We start from the raw sequence: 26,864 nt of genomic DNA on the forward strand, positions 1-26,864 counted from the left end.
ACACTGCATCATCTTCCTTAATGAGTCAGCAACAGAATCTTCTTTGAATGAATCAGATTGTCATTCTTCCAACAATCAAAAGCATGCGTATAAGACAGTGTTTTCAAGATTTTCTTCTTATAAATTAATTTTATTGGAAAGTCTAATAGATTTGAGGGTCAGATAACTTGATTTATAATTCCTACAAAGTCACTGATTAGTCACATACTTAAAGATGAGTCATAGTTTTTGTGAGACTTTCTTTCCTTATCTGAAAATTTCGGATCATAAATCCTCACAGAGTGTATGTGAGGCCTGTATGAACATGGTCTGTGTTTCTGCCCCTACCATACTGCTTGACAGATGGCAGGTAATCACATGTTTATTGAATTTTAAACTTATATTGAAACCAATTATATTCACATCCCAAAAAATAGAAATCAATGAGCCTCTGAAAGACTAGGTATACGAAATCCACAAAAACACCTTGAGATTATATCTGAGTTTTATTTGGCTTTCTTGTTAAATGTACTACATTTAGTAAACTCTTCATTTCTGTAAATTTCTAAAGATGCTTAATAAATTTAAAAGCTTTTGGAATACACTGTACATCAAAACAGAAAAAAAATGTTATGGTGATTTGTTTCAGCTGCAAATCCAACTGGAAACCAGTGCCACATACTATTAGTGGCTTAATGATAGCATATGTTTTCCCATAGAGGACTGGGTTGCTTTGTCAGAAATAATCATTTATACAATGCACCACTAGTACAGAACCTCATGAAGTAACCTTTGTAGTATATATTAACTTTCCCTATCTTTTTCTTTCTCTCGAGGGAAAATTTGACACTAATTGCTTAGCTTCCTACATTTCAAAAGTTGCTGTGACACGTTTCTCAAAATGGGTTCCTCATCCCGTGGGATTTCTATGAGTTAAAGTTAGGAAAGAAGAAGAAAACGATGTAGTCAAAATGCCCTGAATAAAACATCACAAGTAGTTTTTCCAGTAATTGGTAAAGTGAAGAGGAACAGCCATATTGTTAACTGATTCCACCGGCTGGTCACCTCTGGAAATGATTTGCCATATTAAAGCTAACTCAAGTATTTTCAAAACATCAAAAGGCTACTAGCTTTTAATTCTACAGTACTAAGCTGTTAGCCAGCTGAGAGACCATGGGGGCGAAGGCATTTAATTTCTCCAGACTCAGTGTTCTTGCAAGCTCAAAGGACAAGGAGGTCACTTCTAAACTTCAACTACTAAGAAGGAAGTCCATGAACAGGATTGATCCCCCCTATTCACAGGCCCCCTTGATTTTGTTCTGTAATCTTTCATTAACTTAACTAGGGTTCTATAGCCTGACATCCCAAGTAGAAGGATTAAAATGGGCCTAAACTTCAAATGCAGTACTGAAACCCTCATGAAATAAAATAAACTGAAAGCAAAGAAAAGCAGTTTTCTTCCTGAACATTTACCTTTGCATTGATAAAAGGTATAGCTAACACACTGTGTGAATGGAAACAAGACACCATGACACAAAATGTCATAATAGCAATCCATTATTCTGACCACAAAAGACAGAATGAAGACATAAGATAATCAAAAAATAGCATTACTTCTCCTTGACTCTATGCTTATAGAAAAGATTCCTTGACTTTCTCTTTCCTCTTAATTGGCATCAGGGCTGACCAATTAGGCAATGCTATTTATTGAGTATCTGCTACACTATCAATACAAAGATTCTAAAGGACCAGAAGAGAAATATACAGGACTCTATTTCACTTATTATCTAACACATAATGTATGGAAGCTTAAAATTCTGCCTTCTTATATACTCAATAAATGTCTATAAATATGGGAGAACAGTAAGAAAATTAATTAAATGTTGTGTACAACTCTATTATTGTAGCTAACAATTTGTTTTAAATTTTATGGCATGATCCAATCAAGGACATTGAAAATAAATAAAATACGTTTGAATTTCCTCAGTATGTGTTGATTTCATAACTTGGATTTTTATTGCTAAGAACTACCCTTAGCAAATATTTTTATTTGCTGAAGCTTTAATCATACGATCTTAAATTTTTCAAAATAAACACACTAGAAATCTTTTTGAAAATCTCATTGATCTCGACAGACAGATCTCATGAAGACTTTGGGGTTTTTACTGTCCCCTTCAAGAAGCCTATGAGTTTAAGTTCCACTCACAGCCTCCTTCCGTAGGGTCTTACGCAAAATTTCCGTAGTTAGTTTGTACATGTGATCCTGGCCCCAGCTGAATGATCCAGGTCTGGTGCCTGATCCAAAGGCAGATAACTGAGAGCTGGCCATGAGCCTCCAAGGTGAGGTACCCTGTGTGTAGCTCTCATTAATGATGGAGCTGGGCAACCCAACCACCTACTCTACCTCGGGGAGTGTAACTGGGAGACATTCAGAGAGAACCTGGAGGCCAGACAATGATGTAGAAACAGAAGTACTGATATGCAAAAAGTCATAAAAAGGAGTCATGAGGCAGTTGAAGACACAGGGGTGAGGGGAGAAAGGTTAAGAGGAGGCTGGGAGAGGCAGAGACGGGGTACTTGATCATTTGCATGGTGCACCAGTAGAATTGTGTTAAGTCTGTACAGCAGCTATGGAATTACACACAAGGCTATTGAATCCTGAATATTGATGAATTATCTTCCCTTTTCCTCTCTGCCTGCTGCACCTGTTTGCTTACTTCCGTGTGTGTCCTTATAGAGAACCTTCTCATTTATTGAGGAGTAATGTGTAAGAGCAGGTCATGGGCGAAGACATCTGAAAAACTGGATTCATATCCAAGCTCTGTAATCTTCGATGTGATTCTAAGTGAGGCAATTAATCTCTCGGAGCCCACTTTCTACTCCCACAAAATGTGAATAAATAAAAGCACCAGCCTCACTGGTTGTGGTGATATCAAATAAAATAATGCACGTCAGGAGTTTAGCACATTGCCTGACACAAGCGCTCAATACATTTTAGGCATTATAATTGCTTCTATTAAAAACCTAAGCTTGTCTTTGATTTCTGCAATCTGAAAGAGCTTCATAATTTTTCCTAGTAACATATATAAACAGAAGGGACAAATAAATATACATGAAACCAGACAAATCTATCATACACAAGCTCTTCACAAATATACACATTTTAAAGTGTACACAACTATTTGGTATCCAAAAGGTGGAAGAAGAAAGCATAAAGAGTACAAAGCGGGTAAAGTGATGTGAGTCAATCTTTAGTCCTGAAGGTTCACAAACTGGGTTTCAAGAAATCTTGGTTGCATCAGGTATGTTTGTGTAGGGGGTTCGTTTGGGGGCTGGGGTCGCTGATTTTGGAAAAAGATATGACCACAGCAGGCAGCAAGACACAACAAACTGTATTGGGTGGTTGCTTGAGAAGGTAAGTCTTGCACAGCATGAGACCCTCCAGAGACTTAGGGCAAGGGAGCCACCATGCAGAAAGGGCGGAGGGTGAAGGAACTCCCAGGGAAGAGGGCTTAGGCCTAAGGCTTAGAACTGAATGATGTGGCTCTCCAACATGGTGGAGAATTTCTAGGTCAGAGAACCCGGAAGGGCAGCTGCAGCTTAGGGTCTTAAAACCACAAAGCTCTATCTTATCAATGGCCAACAGATGCTAGGTAGGGTTTCACAGAATACGTAAAGCAAGCAGGATCTAAATGGCTAAAAATATGCTGGTTTAAGCTATTTTTTTAAAATAATTAGATGTGTAAAAATTTAAGTTTGGTGCCAGTGGGCTTTTGAGTTAACAGGTCTCAGCCTGCAGTGAGGAAATAAGCAACCCAGAGGCCAACAGACAGAGGCTCATTTACATAACAGGTTGCTGTCTGGCGCTAAAGGGTGGAAGCTCTGTGGTCCAGTGACGCTCTTGTCCCCAGTGTTCTGGAGGACACAAAGGGCTGTGTCTGGTTCAGGAGAGGTCTAGGGTGGGAGATGAAACTGGCTGATTGGTGAAGCTGAAAGTGATGTGCCATCGCTCTTAAAATTACACTTAGGGTCGAGGCTTTGAAAAACACTAATTTTAAAAGCCTCACAGTAATTTCCACCAAATGTTCCCTGAAATTACTTGATTGTCACATAAAAGTAACTTCTTGAACTTTCAGATAAAATTCTCAACACAAAATATTTTTAGGGTCACTGAATCAACTTTCTTTCTTTCAATCTTTGGTGAAACTGGGGAAGGAAAAGAAGGGACAGAGATTAAAAAAAAAACAAAAAAAAAACAACCTGAGGGAATTAATTCACAGCTTCTCCAAACCCTCACTCATCCACTGGAAAAAATTTCTTCCCAGGTGAACAAATGACAGCAACCCAACCACCCCTTCCCGTATGGTACTTATCTAACGCTACCCCTCTGCTACATCTGCCTGTGAGAATGCAGATGCAGAGGGGTGTGAAGGAGCACCAGGCAGCAGCAGGCCTGGTGCCGAGGCAGGACCGTCACAGGAGCCAGCACAGCAGGCTGCCCAAGGTGCTGATCCCTTAAACTCTCAGTTTTCTCATCCTTAAAGAAGAACTGTAACAAAGGCACCATCATGGTGTGGGATGTTGAGGGGAGAGAGGTTGTCCCTGTGTGGGGATGGGGTCTACCAGAACTCTCTCTACTTTCTGCTTAATTTTGCTGTGAACCTAAAATTGCTCTAAAAAATAAAGCTTATTTTTTAAAAAAATTATCTCCCCTGACAACATGGTGAGGCGATGAAACGTGATGACATGGCTGATCTCTACTCACACACGCCACCTCCTCAGAGTCCTCCCAGGCTTCAGGAGTTAAAGAGAGATAAGGAAGAACACCCCGAAGGAAAGGAGGCGTTTAGCTAACTCAGAGTGGGCAGAGCAATTCAGGGGTAGGAGAGAAAAGAGGCAGAGCCTGGGTGGCTGCACAAAGACTGCAGGCCTGAAGTCTACCACAATTACATCTCACCTAACAGGTGTCAAGACGCCACCTAAGCCAGTCCTGGCAATGAGCCTCCCCTCGCACAGTTCTTCACAGAGCCAGTGGGCAAGGCTCTGCCTCCAGTCACCTGCTAGCTGTCATCGCCCTTCCAGCCAGGACAGTTTCCAATTTTACCCCTTATCGAATTAAAACACTCATTCACACCTCTGGCTCAATTTATCTCTTTCAAATGTTGAAATGTATTAGTCCTCTCTCCCTTTCCCAAGGCCGATAAGGTGTTACAGTGACAATGACCACGTACTGAACACCTATTGTTGCCAGGGTGAGAATTATAAACGGGAATAGAACAGGGCTGCCAGAATGGAGAAATGGCAAGATTACATGGGACATACTTATACTAAAAAAGCTACTTGTTTATCTGAAATTCAAATTGAACTGAATGTGCTGTCTGTCACCTGGCAACGTGAGGATAAAGGGAAAGGACACATTCAGTCCCTGGTTCTGTCTCCACTGCCAGCTCTCTGGCTTGTGCCCCTGCTCTGCCTGGGGTTCAAAAGAGGGGCTGAACATGTGAAGGGCCAGACAGGAACAGAATGGCCAGGTCCAGGGCAACTGGAAATGAATGGGGAATGTGGCAAAATGAAAGCCCTGACTAAAGCCATTTAAAAAAAATACTGTGCTGGCTAAGGGTGAGCCAGTTACCCCACAGCCCAGCAGTTTGTGTTGCAACCTCTAGTGCACAGGTGCACCTAGACCTAACGGCAGTTTTTAGGTCTGTGGGCATGTGGCTTCCCACCAGCCCTGCTTGCCATAGCTCAGTGAGCAACTTCTAGTCAACCTCTAGGATAAGCTGCCCTTCGTGGCCGGCTTCCTGGACTGCTCTGGCCCCACTGTAGGTGCTGTCTCTTTGCCACAAATTAGCAAAGTCCTTGAGATCTGAGGCATACAATGCATTATGTGTAAACTTCTCAGCAACTCTCTTTTCACTGGATGCGCAGCAGTTTCGAATTTTAGGAAGCATTATTCTGTTCTACATACGAAACTGTAGGAGCTGTCATCATTTTGAGTTACGGAGTTGGAGGCTGTCAAAGAGGATGTGAATTAACTTTGTTAAACAGCTACTATGCTGCACCCTGAGGGGACCTTGATACAATTTATCACACTTAATCCTTGTAATACCCCTCTTGGACATTATAACCCCCATTTTGCAGATGAGGAAGCTGAGGCCCAGTGAAGTGCAGAGATGAACAAGGCTGTGAACTCTGTCATTTTGATTCTCTCTACTACACCACATACAAGAACAAGAGCCTTCACACTTTTTTGTTGCTTGCAAACCCTAGACAGTCAGCTGTGGCCTGAGTTTTCCTGTTGCTCCACATGGTAGGCAGCCCCTTCTGGGCTCCAAGAAGCCACGGCCAGGCCTGGCAGAAAATAACACACCAAATCGGGCTTGTGAGCTGGCTCAAAGAAAGAATGTCACAGCACCCCCTTTCCTTGTCTGCCTTACATCCGTCAACTCTCACAACCTTCCCTCCACTCCACATCAGCTCTCTGCTCCTGCTCTGCACCCAACTTTTCTACTCCTGTCCCTGAATATTCCTTGGGCAGACAAGACGGTTCTGCCCTACCCAACCTGCTGTCACAGGGTACACGGGAAACCGTGGATCCCTCTCTGTCACGCCAAGCGGCTGACGGCACCGGCACTGGTTCTCTTCAGCTGCAGTGTTTCCTGAGGTCTCTACCACCACATGGCGGCTAACCAGTTTTCCTTTCCCTTCTCCACAACTCTACTTTCTTGTTGCCAAGTATGCAAGTTGTTTGTTACCAGCTACTCGCGCCTGCCTCTAACCACTGAGTGGATTATATGTGTGCGAATTTTCTTCAGATTTAAATGTCCTAAATTCTCCCACAGCCAATTTTAATATACTTTTTTTTAAAAGACGGCAGGAGATATATAAAGAAGGAGCAATCATTTAATGCTACTGCATGAACTCTAATGGGTCACTGAGCATTAATTCCCCAGAGAAAGAAAGAATGGTTAGCAACAGCAAATTTTTCAGCAAAAGGAGTCAGAATGCCTGATAAAGCCAGTTTTAAAAAATGAGAATTCTAGTAATAACTACTTGTAGAAGACCGATTGTTCTGTTTCTAAGAAGTATCTCATTCTCCTAAGAAAAAGCCAGTGTCTCCAATTCTACCTCAAAAAATTGTATCTCACACATTTAATGGTTCTCTTTATGGCCAAATTCTGACACTATTTTATAAAGTTTTTTGCTGTTACTAAACGGAAGAGAGTACAGGGCAAAAAACAAAACAAAAAGTGGAAAAGAAACACTCATTAACATGTAAGCACATTTCTCTAAAATATTCTAAGAGCTAGTAATTTAGCATTCCAAAAGTTAGAGGTTAAAAAAGGGCTCGTACATACATGAATATCTAGTGCATCTTTTTTGGAAAGAAGCACTATTGCTGAGAACATTTTCTTTACATAGAACAGTTTGGCATCAGCTGAGAGTCTATCACTTGCAGTTATTTCCTCATCAAAAATATCTGTCTTGTGGTTAATGACTATGGTTTCTTTAGGCAGAAGTTGTCACTGGGAGTTCATAAGTTGTCACTTTGTTCAGAAGCTGTCACTCTGCATTCAAAGGTTCAACCTCAGGGTTTTGGTCTGTTTACATGGCTGATTTTTAATTAACACTGACACTGTATTCATTAGATGAGTGCAGCTGAGACCCGTGTGGCAGTGCAAGGCCGGCAAGTGGACATTTGCAGGCCTGTGATGCCAACTGGTCCGGTGGGCCTTTCTCAACTTGGGTGGCATCAGCAGCTATCATCTTTTTTAGTGGTCAACAGAAAAAGGAATCCTTTGCTGGGGTACCATGATGCTCCTTTCGTATTCTAAGGAGATCTAAAAAACTACTCCATAAAAAACAAATACTATTGTCATGTAGCATCTTACCTCAAAAGGTGTTTTTTTTTATTAGTTTTAATATTTGTAATAAAAAGGAGAGCCCAAACATTCTTTTAACTCATGCATACCATTCTACAACTTCAAATTTTCACTCCATTTATCTTTCTGCAGTGGTGACACAATGGTTTTTAAAATTAAAATATGCTATCTTGATTTTTAAATTTTTTTTTTATTTCATCTTATTGTTATGGGGGATACAGAATTGCAGGTTACATATGTTGCCCATGTACCGCCTTTCCTCCCTAATTTTTTTTTTTATCTTACATAAATTTTAAACTTTCTTTTCCAAATATTATGAGGTACAAATGTTTTGGTTATGTGAATTGCTTTTGTACAGTTTGAGTCAAAGTTATAAGTGTGTCCATCCCCCAGACAGTGTACACTGTACCCATTAGGTGTGAATTTACCCATCCCCTCCTCTCCCACCACCTGCTTGATTTCCGTTGAGTTTTATTTCCATTATGTGCCCATGAGTGTTGATCTATCAGTTCCAATTTAATAGTGAGTACATATGGTGTTTGTTTTTCCATTCTTGCAATACTTCACTTAGAAGAACAGTCTCCAGGTTCCATCCAGGTTGTTATACAAGGTATTATTTTACCATTTTTTATGACTGAGTAGTACTCCATGGTACACATATACATTTTATTAGTCCACTCATGTATGCATGGCCACTTGGGTTGATTCAAACTTCACATATTATAAGAAAATTTGCTGTTTAAAAACAACTTCTGAATGATTACCCTTAAAAATTATCCATCATTAATAAATAAGTGGAATATCCACTGTCATCCTAGAATCCAGGACCTTAAGATTCTGAAAGTAATCCTTTTGTATAATGCAGATAACAGTTTTAAAAATTATCTGGGCATAACAATAACAAAAACATATAAAAGAAAGCATTTAGAATATTATTTATGAAATTTATTATTGTAGTACTACTATCTGAAATGTTGATTCCTGAGTATAGTCTTGGAGTAGCAATTAGTGATTTCTACAGACTTAAAATCCATAATTGTTATATCTCAAAAAAGTATTTTCTTATCTTCCAAAATATCCAGCATTTATTGAACACTCATATGTCAGAAAGCATATAAAGCACTGACATATCTTCTCATTCCTTACAACAATCCTGCAAGGAAGGCAGTCTCCTCAATTGAGAGTCCCTCTGCACAGATGAAGAAATCCAGTGGTTAAGTAATTTTCCCAAGATCAGACTTCTAGTAAGTGGTGGAAGTTGGCTCTGAATTTAGGTTGACTCCAAAGCCTAAGATATATTGTCTTGTCCACTGTCCTGAGCCAAACATGTGACCCATGCAATCTGGGGGAAGCTTTCCTTCCAAATAAATTTCCAAATAGAGTGTCTTGTGTTGTATACATTTCTAATACCTAACTTACTAGTTTAATAATAAATAATTATTCTGGGAAAGTTAACTTTTAAGAGTGAGACTTTGAGAAATATGACATGCAAAATCAGCTTCCATTCTTCCTTCTTTTGAAATCCTTGCAGATATATGAAGAAATGTTAAACATATTGGTAGATTAAAGAACTGAAAATGAGAATATCTCTTGCTTCCAGGGTCCTGTAAGGAAAAAGCTGCCTTACATATGTTGAAAAACAACTTTGATTTACATTCATTTTAACAGCTAAAAGTTTCTTCCTTTGGAAGATATTTGTTCCGCTCATTTGGACATCCTACACAGTTATCTCATTATGTTTACTCTTGGTTTTACTGTAGATATTTCATCACCAAGAGAACCGAATAATTTCATTTCGTGGCTACTGAAAAAAAGACATATTGCTCAATATGCTAGTTTAAATGTCAACAGCACTCTAAAAATTACCCTAATTGACAACATCAGATTTCTCATTAAATATATGAAAAGAAAGTACAGAGGTATTATTTTTCAAAGCTCTCTCTACTGTAGTTCCATTTAGACTTCTATGCTACTACGATTATGACTAAAAATGGCAAACATTGATTTTGGACTATATGCAGTATAGTGCCATCTTTAAGGCATGCACTAATATCTAATATGCCTGTAGCGTTACTACCCTATAAACCGTTATTTCCTATGGACTGAAGATCATCTGAGATGTTTTGTTACTGATAGCAAGTATTTCCTAAGCCTGAAAATGCATTATTCTAACCATTCTGGTAAAGCTTTAAAATCTGATAAAGCCTGATTTTCTTTCAAATGGTAAAAAAAATAATCATCATTCATTCTATTGTTGCTGGATGGCAAGTGCCCAGCATTAAATATACTCCAGATTCAGCGACCTGTTAAAACAGACTGCATTACTTAGTGTTAGCTTTGAGTGCAATGACTTCCAATTTTGTTCAGCTATTTTATGGCTTAAAATCAGGCAAAGACCTCTATAAATTTAAGAAGAAAAAGAAATGCCAAGTTTGTCAGCAGAGGTCAAGTTACTTTATAATTCAAAAAGACTACACAAAGCTGCAAAAGAATAATAAAAATAGAAAAATATGAATACGTATTCTACCTATTGCAGATACTATAGACTGATTCACCCCACACCCAAATCTCTTTTCCCTTGCTTGTCCCTGGACAGAAGCTAGAAAAGCCAAACGTGTACTTTCTCAGCCTCTCCATTGCTAGAGGTTCCTATGTGACAAAGTTCCAGCCACTGAGAAAGTCAAGGTCTCTGGGTATCTTTGCTTTCCCTCTTCCTTCTGCTTTGAACAAAGGTGTGACACATGTGGATGCACTGTCACAGTGGCTGTTCTGCTGCCATAAATGAGTTAAAGCCAGGAGAACTGCAGTAGCATCATCTCTTAAGGAGGAGCCAGCCATATAACATAACAGCCAGTTATTTTTACTGTTCAAACTAAAGTGAATTTATTACTAACTGATCTACCACCAATCACTAACGAATTTAACAATTACGTTGTTATCCTTTGGTTGTCTTTTTGAAACTTAAGTGATCAACTCAAAGATGGACTTTATACCACATTCTCAATTTGGGAAAATATTAAATAGAGGTTTTTCTCTACAGTATTTCTTTTCATACCATCTGGTAACTGAAACTACTCTAAAGGTTTGACAATTGATGGCAGTGTAACAATAAATAATACGATTTACCAAAGAAATTATGGTAGCCACGTCCTCTGATCAAGTTTTAAATGACTGATGTGTGGATTTGAGGGGGAGGCAAGAATGGTTAAAAAAAAGAGATGTGTAGTCAAGGTTCCTGGATTCACTTAGAAAATAGTAACATCATGGAATAACTTGAGTAGCTTTCCCCCACTTTGTTTGAAAAAAGTAAAATTATTATTCAAAATGAAATTATTCAAGTAAATACTATTATCAAACAAGATAATATTTTTGTATAAAAACTTAAAATATTAAGATATCTTCTATAATTTACAGCACCAGTAAAAACTGAATTACCCCAATAATTGCATGTCATTTCGGTAACTGTATTAAAAAGCTTTAGCTTCTTGAAAAGGGCTCTAGTTACAAAAAAATTTTTCAAATGGTATTTTTACTAAATACTATGCTTCCGGTTAGCAAAACTAATAACTCTAGTTGAAATGTTTAATTTTTATAGACCATTATTGCTAAGTTACAATTTCTCTTTCTCAAAAGTAAAATTTCTCACCTTCAAATATATATGTATGTATATACATGTATATGTGAAAGAATACGACTTTTTCCCCAAAGTTTTATTCTAACTAAACCATATCTTATTTAAAACAGGTCAGTATACTTGTGATCTTCCACTATCAATTTCCATATAAACTGACTGTCTTACACTATGTGTTTTCTTTTCATTGTTTGAACAGTATTAGAATTCCGCATCCTTCACTTCTGGAAGCAAGACTGTTGCTCCAAATAGAGAAGTATGACCTTCTACCATTGACAGAAAATACCTTCCCAGTACTGAATATAAAATACTGTCCTTGGCTTAGGGTTCTTCTAACTTGATTTAAATTATCCTTGTTTAAAATGCTCCTCCAAACCAGAAGAATATTTTACTTTCTACCAGGACGCTCTGTCAGGATTTATGAGGGATCTGTCCATCCTGCCTATTTCCGTGGTCCCATCTCAGGAAGTCACCCTCCCAGCAACTAACTACTCACCTTTGAATTTTACTAATGAAGAAGTGAAGTCCTGAAATCTAATGGATCAAATACATGGCCTGCAAGTGTTTCCACTGGACAATGGTGAGGGTGTTCCAGGGGCCTCAGACCTCTATAGCACTAGCTAGCTTCGACAGAACTCACAGAAGGAAGCAGACCATACCTCTGTCAGCATAGGCAGAAAGCAAATTCTCCAAGAGATTCACGTGGGCAGTAGCACGGAATCTGTCCTAGCACTGGACTCTCCAGACCAAATCCCATTTCTGCTTTTTCCTTTGTGCCAGGTTGAACCATTCATTCCTTCCACAAACATCTCCTGGGCACCTACAGCTACAGCTATATTCTGCATCCAATTTTTCTCCTCAAGGGACTTACCAGTGCACAGGTGTATGTCCATGTGACGATCTTATCAATGCTACAATATTAATAATGCTGTTATTCTGGTTCTATTTCTTCTTTTTTTCCTCTCCCTGACTTGAACTTCTGGGGTACTGGGTCCTGCTCAGCTCAGACCATGACTATTGTGACATTCCTTGCCGGTATTCTTTGGAATCCAGACTCAGATCTCAATTCTATGCTCAGGACTAATGGTAACCATCTCCTGTAAAGGAACTGTCTTTGTAGTATGATCTCTAGTCTTTGGGCCCCTCTAGTTACTGGTCCAGACTATCACCATAAAATGCCATTATGTACACTTAAACAAGGCAAGAAACAGTCCTGTGATGTTTGCCACTGAGCCAGTCTGTTTACAGAAGTTCCTTCTATAGTGTAACATATGTAAATGATGATTCACTGTAATCCAAGCCTCCCTTCCTCAGATCAACTAATTCTTGATGGAGAAACTTAAGCATTTCCCCATATTTTCACATATAAAACTGTTAAGCTGTTAAGAGTTTTTCCAAAATGTCTTCAGCACAAGGCTCTGAATTATGAAGTGGCAAATGAAGATTTGGGTAACAAGTCATTTCAAAACTGAAGGAAAGCCTTAACTAGTTTTCCACTGCTGTGTAGCTTGACCTTTGTTTGATGTGGTGCTCAAGCATGCATCTGAGTCCATAGCCAGGTGGTGGCTGCCAGAAGACGTTCTCCATTCTCATAGCCTGACATCACAGGAAACCAGGTCCACCTTGTCCAAACCCTTGAAAGATGCCAATTACATTTAAAGCTGATTCCTCTGGATCACAAAATCTGTGAAGTAGTTAACACTGTTCCACCACTTTAGAAAGTGTGACAAAAACAAACTTGTAAAGTTTAACAAAAGATCATATTACAAAACACAGTTCTGTTGTAAACTGCTTTTTCCAGTTTCTAGCCCTGATTTAAAAATATGGCAGACATGATCTGAATCAAAAATGTTTTGTTGCTTCCCTTTAAATGTAGTGCCAGGGTATATCCCGTTATGCCTATAGATTCAAAGTTGTAACATAATGATCCAAAAAGGACTGAGTGGATATCATCCTCACTGCAATTAACACTTTCCTTTTGCCAATATTTACGTAAGCCAAGAATTTGTTAAATTCCATGAGACAAATGCATTTCTAATCTGATCACAATCTCATACATTTCACCAATACTTAGCAACTGTATTGTGTAATCATGTACTCAATTATTAATAGCAAGTATTTTTGAGCACCTAATTGATGCCCAACAGGTCAGTGCTCTGCTTAATAATATACAGCTGCAGGTTATTGGTTTGGTTGTTCTTGTGGTTCTCAGTTTCTCCAAGTAGATAACAGAGTGGAAAGTACGGGAATGTGCCAGATTCTTTCCTACTCTCCTTGGGTATCAGTCTAATCAGCTCTCTGCACCCCATGGCAATGCAGATGTTACTAACTAACCAATGATCAAAGGACAAACTCTGTGAACACAAGAATGAATAAATAAGAGTTTTGGATAGTTTTACATATTATAGTCTTAGATCTAAGTCTTGAATGGACAACTCAAATAGCTAAAATTCAAGTACAGTTGACCCTTGAACAATATGAGTTTGAATTGTGCAGGTCCACTTACACATGGATTTTCTTCTGCCTCTGCCACCCCTGAGAAAGACCGACCACTGGTCTTCCTCCTCCTCCTCAGCCTAGTCAATATGAAGATGATGAGGATGAAGATTTTTATTATGATCCACTTTCACTTAGTGAACAGTAATATATTTTCTTTCCTTTTTTTTTTTAATCAGCAGGGTCTTGCTCTGTTGCCCAGGCTGGAGTGCAGTGGCACAATCATAGTTCACTGCAGCCTTGACCTCCTGGGCTCAGGTGATTCTCCCACCTCAGCTTCCTGAGTAGCTGGGACTACAGGTAATGTGCCACCGTGCCCAGCTAATATATATATATATATATATATATATATATAGTTTTTTTTAGAGACTGCTCTCGCCATCCAAGCAAGTCTTAACTCCTGGCCTCAAGTAATCCTCCTACCTTGGCCTCCCAAAGTGTTGGGATTATAGGCACAAGCCACTTTGCCTGGCTCTGTATTTTCTATTCCTTACGATTTTCTTAATAACATTTTCTTTTCTCTAGCTTACTTTATTGTAAGAATACAGTATATAATACATATAGAAAATATGTGTTAATTGACTGTTTATGTTATCAGCAAGGCTTCCAGGCAACAGTAGGTTATCCGTAATTAAGTTTTTGGGAAGTCAAAAGTCATATGCAGATTTTTAACTGGGGGGAGGAGGTGGTTAGTGGCCCAACCCCTGCATTTTTCAAGGGCCAACTGTAATGTCTTTCCTTATAATCTCCAGAAGGAACCTCCCTGGAAAATTAGAAATTAAGAAAATTAGAAATCCCACTAAATTTTCACAGGAAGACTATTTCTTACCCTTAACTATGTATTCCAGAGGTTAAGCACACTCTTTTCCTGTGATATCTGTGCTACATATAAAAATAGACAAGTAGACAAAACAGTAAGTTTTTTTTTTAATCAACGGAAAAAGTTTTTTCTCCTTTTAATTTTATTGTAGAACTCAGAGCCCTCTGGTTTCGGTCATGAATATCCTCAGTGTTAAAAGTCAGTAACGATATATGAATATTTTATTTGCAAATGAAGTTGCTACTAAAATCATTAAAGGCCACTGGTTTAAAATAGGGTTTCTTAACCTTGGCACTATTGACATTTGGGGTGGATAATTCTTTGTTGTGGGCGCAGGGGCAGACCTGTGCATTGTAGGATGCTTAGCAGCATCCCTGGCCTCTATACACTAGTTGCCCATGTCCCACCCCTCCAGATAGGACAACCGTTATCTCCAGACATTGTCAAACGTGCCCTGGGGGGCACAATAGCCTAGTTGAGACCCAATGGTTAAAGTAAACTATTCAATTAGAATAATAATCCCAGTACTTACATAGCACTATGTCCTAGTCACTATTCTAAGCACTTTACATATATTGATACATTTGATTTAATCCTTAAATAATAACTTTACAAAGTAGGGCCCAGAGAACATTTATAGATGAGAATACTGAGGGACAGGGAGGTTAAGTCACTTGTCCAAGGTCACTGGACACATGTGGCAGGAGGGAAATCACATCCCAGGAGTCTGGCTCCAGAGTTTGTGCTCCTAACTTCTACCCTATACCTGCTAACACGCAGGGAGAATAAACACAAACCACAATTATTTTTCATTCAAGATTTTTAGCAATCTTATAACATTGGGCACTTTGTCCCTACTGAACTCAGAATATTCATTTTAAAAATAAGAACAATAATGAGATTAAAATAAGATACTTTATCAAAGGCTTCAACAAAAGTCCTAAGAAAGAATAAAATATTCTTCCTATTTATCAATACTCCTTACATGTAGATATAGTATCTTTGCTTTCCTTCCCTGTTTATGTGCATGTAGTAAAAGTTGTTATACAAAAGAATATACTGTGCTACTATAAACCTAGCTTCTTTCGATCTGGGTTTCTCCTGCCAATAACTTAAGGCACAAAAAAATCTCTGGGGTAACAGTTTCTGCTTGTTGAACAGAAGTCACAGCAACAGGCCACATAATTCATACAATGGCTGTTGAGTAGCTCTATGTATGCAAGTGACTGCGCTCGGCTTCACAAACCGGACACATACATAGGACCCAAAAGTGGTAAGTAGAACAAATGGCCCCCCCAATATGTCCATGCCCTGGACCTGTGAATATGTTATCGTACAGGGAAAAATAAAGTTGGTAGATATAATGACAGTTACTTAAGCTAATTAAGATGATTAAAGTAGAGATTAGCCTGGATTATCCAGGTGGGCCCAATCTAATCAAGCGAGCCCTTAAACACAGAGAACATTCTTCAGCTGGGTGCAGGAGCAATGCAGCAGGAGGAAAGTCAGAGAGATGGAGTTGATGGGATGCTGCTGGTTTGGAAGAGGGGGCATGCTCTGCTCGGCAGCACTTACACGAAAACTAGAAAGACACAGCAAAGATTAGCAGGCCCCTGAACAAGGAGGACACACACATCTATGAAGTGTTTCAGATTTTTAAGAGGGTCATACAACATGGTGACTATAGTTAATAATGTATTGTATCCTTAAAAATTGCTGAGAGTAAATTTTAAGTGTGCTCACCACACACACACACACACACACACACAAATGATAAGCATGTGAGGTAATGGATATGTTAATTAACTGGAGTAAGCCACTCCACAATGGATACATATTTCAAAACATCATGATGTACGCCATAAATATATACAGTTTTTATTTGTCTGGATGACTGAATGAATGAAAAGAAAATGGAGGAGGCAATGGTGACAAGGAATGTAGGTGGCCTTAAGGAGCTGAGAGTCTCCTGGCTGATAGCCAGCAAAGAAACAGGGACCTCAGTCCTACAGGTGCGAGGAACTCGGTTTTGCTAACCCCCTGAATGAGTCTGTAAGCAGATTCTCCCCCCAGAGTCTCCAGTTAAGAGCCGGGGCCAGCTGACATCTCGTTTGCGGCCTTAGGAGACTGAATGCAGAGGAACCCAGTAAGCCCACTCTGACTCTGACCTACAGAACTGTGAGATATTAATTTGTACTGTTTTAAGCCATTATGTATGTGATAATTTGTTACGGCAGTGAAAGAAAACACACCACACAACATGCCCAAGACAAGGTAGAACAGTAATTTACTCACCGCCACACCACGAATTACCAAGTAGCAGAAAGGGGTTTAGACACTTTGTCTTTCAAACCCCCAAATTATTTCCTTAAATAATCAATATCTGCATAGGTTTCTTAACACACATATAGTTTTTCACTCATTCACTCACTGGCTCCTAACAAAAGCCATGAAAGATAAGCATTAAAATCACTTACACAGATGAAAGCCAGAGGCTTGAAGGTATTGTGTGCATACACAGGACACAGGGCCAGACTGTTAATAAAGTGACAAAGCCATGTGCTCTTTCATCTTGTTGCCTTTTCATGTGCTGCCTTCAACAGTAAGAATGTAATAAATACAGCGATTTAAGCAAAGCAAGTCATAAAAACACAGAGAGAGAAATGGTTTTCTGCTGTCAGGGGAAAAGAACAGGTAAGAATTTGTGGAAGGGATTAAGATTTAAATCAGGTCTTGATGGACAGGTAAGTTTTCAAAAGATAAATGGTAAGATCTAATTATTTTGTAAATTTGGAATCAAATATGTGTACATGTGTGTGTTTTAATCAGTCGTCATTAAAGTTAAGTGCCTGAACTTCATCACATTATGAAGAAGCAATATGATAGGCTGTTAAAAGGTGACCATCTCAGGACAGGTAAGTTTGGTTCATGAATTGATCATTTGCAGGCCTGTCTGTATAACAGTTAATGTAACAACATAAAGATGCTAATGCTGGTGAACTGTCATTTCAGGAAGGTGAAATTTTCCGTAGTGAATATATAACAGAACCCCAAATAATCTGCCCCTAACAAACAGGCCTACAACAGGGTATTTCCAATAAGATAAATACAGCCAACAGATATCTGGATGCAGCAGAGATGCTAGAAGATCTCTGTGCAGCTGGGCAACCCTCTCCTTTCTGTCACTTAGGAGGCTCTGTGCCATGGCAACATTTGAACTACAAATCAATACTCCGCCCCCTTGGCCATAGCTGATTAGACACTGAACTAAAGCTGGGTCAGATTTTCCATTCTGGGAATTTGGAATTGAGCCTTGGAGATGCTTATTATTTTTTTTTTTTTTTTTTTTTTTTTTGAGACAGAGTCTCACTTTGTTGCCCAGGCTAGAGTGAGTGCCGTGGCGTCAGCCTAGCTCACAGCAACCTCAAACTCCTGGGCTCAAGCGATCCTCCTGCCTCAGCCTCCCGAGTAGCTGAGACTACAGGCATGCGCCACTATGCCCGGCTAATTTTTCTATATATATATTTTTAGTTGTCCATATAATTTCTTTCTATTTTTAGTAGAGACGGGGGTCTCGCTCTTGCTCAGGCTGGTCTCGAACTCCTGACCTTGAGCGATCCACCCGCCTCGGCCTCCCAGAGTGCTAGGATTACAGGCGTGAGCCACCGCGCCCGGCCGGAGATGCTTATTATTAATAGAAACTCTATTAGTACTTAAACTCACTGGCCATGTAAACCAGGGGACTGATTCATAGAGAGCTCGTCTTCAGAGGAAATAAAGCAGATATGTCTAGAGACAAAAGACCAAGTAGCCCAGGATAAGAAAGGAGGAATAGCAGTCTTGGATCCTGGTGTCTTCCAGATGTGTAGTTCCAAGCCCTGTGAGGTCTTGCTGTGCTTCTTGACCTAGATCCATGAGATATCCCCTTTTATCTTATAATAAATATCTCCCCAAATCCCACCTCTTTAACCTAAATTGGGTGGATTTAGATTCTTACAAACAAATGAACCCTTTTCCAGATTCTCAAAAAAAGCACTTGGGGACCATGTGTCCTCCTTCTGTTCCAAACACCTATGAAAACCCCAAGGTTAGGTCAATTTACTTGTCTGCCTTCTCCAAATATGGCAGAGTAGCTGAATCCTGCTAAGGAAACATCAAGCCAGTGAACCGAAGGGGCCAGCACAAGCCCACGGCTGCCAGCCCCAACCATGCACTCAGCAGTGCCTAGCAAGCCTTCTAAGTCTACTCGGTCTTCCTATTGTCCCTTGTCACCTTACAGCTACCACCCCAGCTCTCCAGTCCTGTCCACAGGACTGTGCACATCCCTAGCACCACTATGGCCTCCACCCCAAATACCACAGAATCTGCCCCAGTAGGGGTCACCTTCAACCTGCTTGTTACCAAATCCACAGAACAAGTCTCAGTCCTTACCTTGCCTCTCAGCAGCATTTGACACTGAATGGAGAAACACTCCTTAAAATATTAAATACCTAAAAATGGTCCAGACTGCCACACTCTGCCAGCTTACTTCCTGTATCTCTGATAGGGGCTTCTGTCACCTCCTACTCTGCACATTCCTTAAGTGTTGATGTTCCTCAAGTGTCTGGGCCCTTGCCTCTTATTATAGGACACTCTATTCCAGGCTTGATGGTCTTAAGATCAATATCTCTAGTCTAAACCTCTCTTTGTAGTGCTTGCTGTAGAGGTCCAACTGCCCATGAGAGAGCTTCTCCAGCTGGTTGTCTTTCTCCTCTAATCCCAAATACCCCAAACCATATCCATATCTCCCCCTGCCCCACTCCTCTCCTCTGCCTGGGATCCCAACCCATCACCCAACCCCTTGTGTCCGAACCAGGAAAAAAGCACCATCTTTGACTCTATTTCCTCCCACACTCTCCACATTTAAGTGCTCACAAAGTCCTACACATTTTGTTTTTAAATATCTGGAGGATCTGTTTACTTTCTCTCTCTCCACTATCCCTTTGTGTATTTAAGCCATCATCACCTCTCATCTGGATTACTGCTGAGCCTTTAACATACATCCCTGACTCTAGTCTTATCCGAAAATGCAAATTTGATACTATATCCCTAACTGAAAACCCTCCCAGGCTCCTGCTCATCTCAGGATAAAGTCTAATCGCATGGCCAGACCCCTTCTCTGCTTCACTTCTGTGGCCCCCTTCCTAGCACGCTCTTCTCAGCCACGCTACTCTGGTCCAGTCCTTTGCCTGCCCTCAGAACCTTCACGTGTTTCATTCCTATCCGGGAGCACTCGTCACCTTGCCTGCAACTGGCTAATTCCCACTCATCCTCAGGTCTCTCTAATACTTTATTTCATTTAGAAAGTGTTCTTGAATCCCTCACACCTGTCAGAGTGACATATCCTGCCACGCGCACCCACAGGACCCTCAACTCCCCTCCCAGGGCACCCGTCACGCCCCTTCTTACTCTTTACCCCTTTGGGTTCCATGTGGGCAGTGGCTCCATGTGTGTTGCTCACCGTCATCTCTCCAGTGCCCCAACCATTGTTGGAAATGATTCTTAATCTCATTCATTAAAGGAAAATAATCTTAAAAAATCTTAAAAACCATTTGGATATGAATGATTACTGTACCACCCCATTTGCATATACTTTAGAAAGAGTTCTGTTGTCTGGGGCTCTTAGGGCCTTTGTCGTCACATCTAGACAAAACTCAGTAACAATGTACTCCTCTGACTCATAGAATCTTTTTTGGTGATACACCTCGCCATGAATTTAAAATTCGAATTTACTTTGTGTTAATATGGTCATACTTTATGGAACCTCTAGCTTAAAAATTAAATAATTGTAACATTATATATTCTAAAGTTTAAGAGTCAGAGTTGTCCCAAGACTAGGGAGAGAAAAGGAAGTAAATTTAGATTTTGTTTCCTTCAGTAACTATCGTCTTTCCCTTCATTTTGATTTAAACAACCTTCCAGAACACCAAATTACTTTCATTAATGCTTAAGGCATTATTTTAGGTAATTATATACATCCACATAACCATGTATATAGTATGCATATACATATCATTAAGGTGATATACACATACCTGAACACATACTAGTAAACATAATGCTTAATGTTGAGCACAATATTACTCTTAAGAGAGGCTTTTCCAAATAAACTGAACATGAGTTTTGCTTTCGGAATTAAAGTGTGTTGTTTGCCACAAACTGGGATAGAAATCGTGCCAACCCTCGCCCCCTGCCTCCCTCCACTTCCTTCTCAGGCACAGGAGCGGCTGTGACAGGAGTCCCAGTTCTTTATCTAAGGAGGGTAAGATCTTCACCAAGGGGAACCCAGTGGTAGTGAGTGAAGAGGAAGAGGCCTTGAGCGAGGGCCAGATAGACCCTAGTTCAGATCTCCAATGAGGCACATAGGTGCTGTGCAATGCTGGGCAATTTTCTTGACCCTTCTCAGCCTCAATTTCCTATGTGTCAAATGAGGAAAATAATACCAAACACGCACGGTTGTTCTGAGAATTAAATGAGAATATGCATGTAAAGTGGTTACCATAGTGCCCGACAAGAAGGAAACACTCAACAATGGTATGCTGCAGGTACCTGCACACTTCTTACCATTCTAGAATTAAAAATGCAGATAAAGGAGACAAAATCCATGCCAAGATGAGATTTTAAAAATCTAGTTATTGGCTGCTTTAATTCTATGTAATTGATAATATGAAATGAATTAAGGAGACACTCTCAGAACAAGAATAACAAACTCATTCTATGAGGAGAAAGAGGGAGCGTACTGTAGAGTTTAACTGAGAAGCTGCACTTTTTATTAGGTGTGGGGTCTCAACTGTTGCCTCTATTTTAAACCTAGAGAAAAGGACAAAATTATCATTGTTATTGTTGTTGTTATTCATAAACCAAATATACTTGCAGATTAACAGCTGAGGTTTAAGAGCCAATTAAGGAATAAAATTCTTACTTTAAATACTAAGGCAAAATTTTGCTTAAAAGAGAAATATCTAACTTGGGGTTTTGTTATATGACAATGGAAGACTCTAGGGTGCATTATATACAACAGACACTCTGTTTTATGGCCACTAATGTGTTCTGTGTCCCCTGGGGTTTGTGAAGACAAGGCACTCCAGAGTGAAGTACAGGAGCAGTGATCTCACCTTGAGGTAGAAGAAGAGACTTCTCTCCCTGCCACTTTGGTTTCCCACCTTCAAATCAGCCCCTGAAAGTGCTGCCTGCAAAAATTCCCCAGTGATTTGGAAAACACTAACATCACCACGGTGATGCATGAGATTTCAAATCAATCAAAGACATTACTTCCTGAGATAGCTTTTGAGCAATTCTACCGAGAGCCAAAGGTCCACAAATATGCTAACCAATCATGTAACTAGACAGCTTTCTCCCTTGGGAATTCTAAAAGGTACCAGCGAGTGCTCAGCAGGTCAGAAAAAGGTGATCTGACTGTGCACCAATGGTATTGTCTGGAATTCAAGGTTCCAGGAAGCAAAAGTGCTGCTCAGTCCTTGCTGACAACCATGGTCAACTCTTGATTACTGATTCATCTGACATGTGTAATATATATAATACCACTTCTGCTACTCTTCCGCCACCTGTCTTTGCACCATTACCACCACTTCTCTTCGAGAGAAAACACTGAAGGATGGAAGATGATTAATACCATGGGTAAAAGGTATGAAAGAAAAAGACAGCTAATGTTAAATTAAGCTAAATTATGAAAGCTAAAACTTAACACCTGATTCTCTGTAACAAATTTGGCTATAAAATCCTAAACCTCTATTAGCACATCAGTTAAAAGTAGAGAATTTAGGTCAAAACTTGTATTTATCAAGAATACATAAGATCCAGAGCAGTTATCCTAATAAGGAATCTACAAATTGTTAACTCAGACTAATACCTGGTATAATATTTTGCCAAACTTTTTCCTAGTCCTCAAGGAAGTCCCTTTCTAAATGTCTAAATTCTAGTGTCTTTACCTTAGGTAAACCTAGAGTGTAATTCTCCAGATCACAGGTGGGTGGAGAACTACAACCACAGAAGCAAATACAGGGACTTCCCAGACCTTCAGGTATATTCTAATGAGACTGTATTAGAGCATTAAGAAAGAAACAGATGAACAACATTGCCCAGCTCTACTCCAACAAAGGCGTTCATTTTTAAACTTCTGTATTTCAGTTCATCTTACTATGCTATTTCTTGGAATAGAACTCCTTCCTCAGTTTATAAAATTAAAATTGTCTGTTTTCAATCAATTTTAGAAACATCTGACAAGGCATGGGAAATAAAGAGAAGTACCCTTCGATTTTAACTTTTCCTATTTTCCTTCCCACCAAGAGCAAGCATATTTAAAAATCTAAGATTGGAAAATATAGATCTGGGGGGATTAAAAAAGGCTAAAAAGAAAGGAGACCAAAAGAATATCTTTATCTCTATTAGTCAGTTTTTATTAATTCCTGCTTTGAATTCTAAAATGAAATAATTTAAAAATTAAAAATACTACAGATTCAAAGATTTCTGTTATTTTAGGTTGAATCATAAGAACTTAAGTGTCATCTCTTATGTTAAGACCAAAAACAACCAAAATGTTCTTCAGAAAGTCTTTAAGAGTTTAATGTTCCAATAAAAGGAAGTAAACTTTTAGAACATTAGTTGGTGTTGTTTCTAAATCTAATCCTCCAGGCATAAACTACAAAGTTAATAAAGGAACAGATTAAAACCAACCAAGAACAAATTATTAATTTGGTTTTCCATTTCACTCTTCAATTCTTGTTTTAAATGCATTAGAAATCTTTGCTGCCAACATAGTTAAAGCTGCAGCAGCTCTAATAATCAATGGATATTATCACAAAGGATGTAGATACATCCTAAAATGAAAACACCATATGCCTAATTATCGAGCTAAATTTATACGCTTAGCTATCTCTGAACGAAACATTTTCAGCTCACAAAATTATTTCTTACTATGCTCTGCAGGTATTTCTCCAGGTTTCATTCTTCTCCCTCGCTTTTTTTCCTCCCCCCAAATATGAGAGTTTGTGTGACACCAAGCCAGGAAGTCAGAGGTAACTGGACACGGATGAATGAATGAGAAACTGCTCCATTCAACAGCCACTCTATGGTTTTCATAAGGATGAGCATCACTTCTGTGTGGTAACAGTTGAAACAAGGCAAAACAATGCTTACTTTCCTGCCACAGGAAGCAGGGATTTTGGCAACAACTAAGGAGGTAGGCAACAATAGAAAATACAAGCTATTGGTCAATACAGCAATACTGCAGCCAAAACATTCTTTTCTTTCCTGGAAATGACTTTCTGAATCCAATTTACTTACCAACCCCTTTTCTTAACAAAAAAGTCCAAGCTTATTACTCCCACCAATCCCTAGTTGCTAATAAATAAATACTACTTATTGAATAATGCTGTAGGCCGGGCATTGTGCTGAGAGAGTCACATACATTTTCTATTTTAAAATTTATTTTATTTTATTTTATTTATTTTATTATTTTTTTTTTTTTGAGACAGAGTCTCACTTTGTTGCCCAGGCTAGAGTGAGTGCCGTGGCGTCAGCCTAGCTCACAGCAACCTCAAACTCCTGAGCTCAAGGGATCCTCCTGTCTCAGCCTCCCGAGTAGCTGGGATTACAGGCATGTGCCACCATGCCCGGCTAATTTTTTCTATATATATTTTTAGCTGTCCATATAATTTCTTTCTATTTTTAGTAGAGATGGGGTCTTGCTCTTGCTCAGGCTGGTCTTGAACTCCTGAGCTCAAACGATCCGCCCACCTCGGCCTCCCAAAGTGCTAGGATTACAGGCGTGAGCCACCGCGCCTGGCCTATTTTAAAATTTATAACCACTCTGCACAAGAAAATTATCAGCCCCAAATTTCACAGCTGTGAAGAGGAGGCTCAGAAGTGTTTCCACTCTGCCATATTGCTTCAAGGTCTAACTAGGTTGTAAAGACTTTTGATGATAATGCACTTGTTGCTCATTTTGGTTACATTTAAAATGAATCACTTTCTACTATCAAATTCCAGGCCATGAACCTATGGGATAGAAAAAGGTGTCTCCACTTTTAGGGGATCTGAAATCTAGTTGGAAGATAACATATAACCCCATGAAGTCAGCGACACACAGGCCAAAGACAAATAATAAACGACATGTGAATCTGGAGAAGGGAGAGACTCATGAAGGTTGAGACTGTAGAGAGGATTTCACGAGTACATGGATTTTAAGCAAGTGATAAGATCCTCCTTTTGATAGCAATGAAGTAAACAAGGAAAAGTCTTAAATTAGGTTGGAGATAGTAACTATGCACGTTTAATGAAACCGCAAAGTCTTTCCTGGTAAGTAATAGGAGATACGACTCAAGAAGCAAACTGAGGCAGATTTAGAGAAGACTACAAATGCCAACCTAAAAACTTGTGACTTCATTCTAGAGCAATGTTTTTCTAACACTGGACCAGAAGCATTAGCATCACTGGGGAACATGTTCAAAATGCAAGCTCTGAGGCCCACCCAGACCTACGGAATCAGAAATTCTGGGGACAGAGCCCAGCAATCTGTGTGTTAATGTGTCTGCGAGGTGATTCTGATGCATATTAAGGTTTGAATTGATGCTTTATAGGAAATGGAGGACCCCCTAAGACCTGAGTTGGACAACATAAGAGAAATGATATTTTAGGAAGATTAATCTAATAGTAATCTGCAGCATGAATTGGAAAAGGGACCATTTGCAAATTCATAAAATTCAGAGAGCCTCTACCATGCAATTATTTACATGAGAAAGCACTTTTCAAGAGATGCAATATTATATTAGGAAACAGAAGACAAAGGTTTTTCTCTTTCTGATTTCTCTAGTGGAAAATAATACCTAACCTATGACTTTTCATTTCATTGTGGTACTGTAAGCATTACTTATTAAGACACCTTTGCCTCTCAAAAATTTTTGCTGGAATGGAAATAAAAACCAAACCAACTTAATTAGGCTTATCATGTATAAAATTGAACAACAAAAAAAAAAATGGCAGCTCTTATTAAATATAGTCCACTACTTTAGGTAATAATAAATAAAAATGAATGAGGACTCTATGTAATTTACAAATCACATACCTGAAAAACAAAATGTTGGGTATAAATATAAAGACTTTTCAATAAAAAATCAGAACTTTTATATTCAAGTGGTGACCTTTAAAGAAATCTCACAATTGGCTGAGCATGGCAGCTCATGCCTGTTATCCCAGCACTTTGGGAGGCCAAGGCAGGAAGATCAATTGAGGCCAGGAGTTTGAGACCAGCCTGGGCAACACAGCAAGACCCTGTCTTTATAAAAAATTAAAAAATAAATTAGCCAGGCATGGTGGCATGAACCTGTAGTCCCAGCTACTCTGGAGGCTGAGGCGGGAATATTGCTTGAGCCCAGGAGTTCTAGGCTTCAGTGAGCTATGATCTTATCACTGCACTCCAGCCTGGGTGACAAAGAAAGACCCTATCTCTAAAAAGAAAAAGAAAAAGAAACAAAACGAAACAAAAAAACAAAGAAATCTCACAATTATCTATATTTCTTTCAGTGATGTTATATTTGCTCAAAAGATTTCTTGTGAACCACTTTCACAGCCAGTTTACAAGTCATATAAGAAAATGAATACAGTTTTCATCTTATAAATCATTCTGAAAAACAACTTTAAAGCTGGAAAAGGATTTTCCTACATTCATTATTCTATTCACTAGATCTGACTCTACATGACATTTGACTATTGTAAAAAAAATCAAAGCCCTCCCTCACAAGACAATGACTTGAAGCTTATGAGTACATGTAGGAGAAAGGGCTCCAAAGGTGAAGGAACAACATTTTTTGGAATATTTAATTACTTAAAAAGGAGTCACACTTAACCTGAGCAACTCCTGTGGGTATACCTGTTTAAAAAAGCATATTCATTCAACAAATGTTTACTGGATGCTACTAGGGCCAAGGCTCAGAGCCAGCTGACCTGCTGAACACATGGATGGGTAGGAGAAGCTCTTTCTCCTGCCCTCAATGTGACA

General features: G+C 39.3%; 1 protein-coding gene and 1 non-coding gene across 2 annotated transcripts in view; one reads left to right on the forward strand and one right to left on the reverse strand.

Annotated features, from left to right (window-relative positions):
• MAN1A1 (mannosidase alpha class 1A member 1) overlaps positions 1-26,864 on the reverse strand; it is a 160,336-nt gene that overhangs the window by 121,254 nt on the left and 12,218 nt on the right. The gene's annotated exons all lie outside the window — the stretch shown is intronic.
• LOC138396145 (U6 spliceosomal RNA) lies at positions 16,362-16,467 on the forward strand. Its single transcript, XR_011235621.1, has one exon. It is a non-coding gene; the product is annotated as a U6 spliceosomal RNA (small nuclear RNA).

Source organism: Eulemur rufifrons, chromosome 15, assembly GCF_041146395.1.
Source record: "Eulemur rufifrons isolate Redbay chromosome 15, OSU_ERuf_1, whole genome shotgun sequence".
Lineage (NCBI taxonomy): Eukaryota > Metazoa > Chordata > Mammalia > Primates > Lemuridae > Eulemur > Eulemur rufifrons.